This window comes from Bos grunniens, chromosome 15, assembly GCF_055505025.1.
Source record: "Bos grunniens cultivar Pamir isolate PY7600 chromosome 15, Bosgru_T2T1.0, whole genome shotgun sequence".
In the NCBI taxonomy this organism is placed as follows: Eukaryota; Metazoa; Chordata; class Mammalia; order Artiodactyla; family Bovidae; genus Bos; species Bos grunniens.
The window spans coordinates 80,722,762-80,725,208 of record NC_141179.1 but is presented as its reverse complement, the minus strand read 5'-3'; the positions used below and the strand labels follow the sequence as shown (position 1 = coordinate 80,725,208).

At 41.2% G+C, this 2,447-nt stretch overlaps 1 pseudogene across 1 annotated transcript; it reads left to right on the top strand.

Annotated features, from left to right (window-relative positions):
• The first annotated feature begins 929 nt into the window (after positions 1 to 929).
• LOC147358730 (olfactory receptor 5M11-like) lies at positions 930 to 1,884 on the top strand (annotated as a pseudogene). The gene has a single exon (XR_015141705.1). The product of XR_015141705.1 is annotated as an olfactory receptor 5M11-like (transcript).
• The last annotated feature ends 563 nt before the right edge of the window (positions 1,885 to 2,447 follow it).

Genomic DNA, 2,447 nt, shown 5'->3' with positions numbered 1-2,447 from the left:
GTGAGTGTTGGACTATAAAGAAGGCTGAGTGCCGAAGAATTGATACTTTTGAACTGTGGTGTTGGATAAGCCTTTTGAGAGTCCTTTGGACTGCAAGGAGATCCAACCAGTCCATCCTAAAGGAGATCAGTCCTGAGTGTTCATTGGAAGGAGTGATGCCGAAGCTGAAACTCCAGTAATTTGGCCACCTCATGCAGAGTTGACTCATTGGAAAAGACCCTGATGCTGGGAGGGATTGAGGGCAGGAGGAGAAGAGGACGGTAGAGGATGAGATGGTTGGATGTCTTCTCCAACTCAATGGACACGAGTTTGGGTAAACTCCGGGAGTTGATGATGGACAGGGAAGCCTGGCCTGTTGCAGTTCATGGGGTTGCAACAATTCAGACACGATTGAGTGACTGAACTGAACTGAACTGAACTGGAGAACTAACACATGAGTAGAAAGTGGATCTCCTTTGGTGATGTAATGTGCTGAAGAATAAATTAGAGTTTATAGGGTATTTGGGAAGTATAAGACAGAAGGAGATTAATTCAATCTCAGGTATAATGACAGAAGAGTGAGAAATGCATCACAAGGGACTAGCCTTGAACTTGGCCTTATAAGATAAGTAGAGTTGCAGAAGAAAAAATAGTGCAGGGAGATAACGATTATGCACCTCACTTGTGACCATGAATGTAGCTATAGTTAGAAGCATAGTTATCTATAGATACAGCCATAGATACAAGAATAGGTAAAAGATGGAAATAAAATAATAATTCAGTATTAAAAAAAAGAAAGAAACTGAAACAATGGCTTAATAGAAGTAAAGAAGCCGTGTATGACAATATTCATTTTGAGTAACATCTAGAGTATTAGAAAAATCATTTCAATTGTAATAAAATGTGTACCTTCTTATCTCCTTTGGTTGCATTTGTTTCAAGTGTAGAAAATGCCCCTCACCAATGACACTGCACTAAGAGAATTCATTTTCCTGGGGCTCATGGATCACCCAAAGCTCCAGTCTCTCTTCTTTTTAGAAGAGAGTTTAGAAGAGAGTGTTTCTGGTCATTTACCTGGTCACCCTCCTAGGCAACCTGAGCATGATGGTTTTAATCAGACTGGACTCTCACCTTCACACGCCCATGTACTTCTTCCTCACTCATTTATCCCTTGTAGACTTGTGCTATACCTCTACTGCAGCCCCACAGATGCTGACTAACCTGGTATCTCAGAAGAAGACCATCAGCTTTGCTGGTTGTTTTGCACAGTTATTTTTTCATAGCACTTCTCCTCACTGAGTTTTACATGCTGACAGCAATGGCCTATGACCACTATGTGGTCATATACAACCCTCTGCACTACAGTGTGAAGATGTCCAGGTGCATCTGCACAAACTTGACTCTTCCAGGCCATCCTGACTTTTTGTTTGAACTTTTGTAGATCAAATGTCGTCAACCATTTCTACTCTGCTGACCCACCACTCATTAAGTTTGCTTGGTCTTAAACTCATGTCAAAGAGCTTTATTTGCTCATATCAACAGGCTTCAACCTCTGCAACTGCCTCATCACCATCCTGTGTCTTATGCTTTCATTCTTGCTGTCATCCTCAGGATCAAATCAGCAGAAGGAAGGCACAAGGCATTCTCCACCTGTGGTTCCCACGTGACGATTGTAACCCTATATTATGGGGCAATCTTCTGCACATATTTAAGATCACCAACAGATAAGAATGCTGAAGGATCCAAGATAATAGCTGTTTTCTACACCTTGGTACGTCCAGTACTTAATCCATTGATTGACAGCCTGTGGAACAACAATGTAAAACAAGCATTGAAGAGGATCCCGAAGAAATATGGTCACTCAGACAGCAACACCTCCAATTTCCAATAAACGGTAACTCTTAACCTTTGACTCAAAGGCCTTTGCATTATCGTGATGGGTTTTCAGGTTCTTTATGACTATATCTGCCGAAGTCCAGCTCCAGCAGCCAGGGAATCAGCCTGAAGGGGTGAGTGGTGTTGGCGGGCAATGATGTAGCCTCTGACTCAAAGTACAGGACTACATGTTTATTTCAAGCTTCAGGTTTTCTTTTATACTTTGACAAAAGCATTAGGTCATAGGTTTGACATTTTTAGTTTCCCCCACCCAAATTTATTGTCTCCAGAAATCATTGTTGTCCTACAAACAGAGTTCCTGCTTCAGCGATTCTCTCAGAATCAGCTTTACTATCTACTTCCTCTTATGTGTCCTATACTTAACTTGTGATTACATTGTGACTCATGCTACATTCCTCAGTTTATTTCTTATCTTTCTAGATCCTGTTTGCCCCTAGTATCTAAAGATTACTGTCTCCTAAAAAGGCTTCTTAAGATCACTGTCTCCTAAAAAGGCTTCTATCTATTCTTAATTAACCCTAAGCTCAGCAAACTTCTTTTGCCATAAACATTCCCCTCACAAGCAGGTCTCA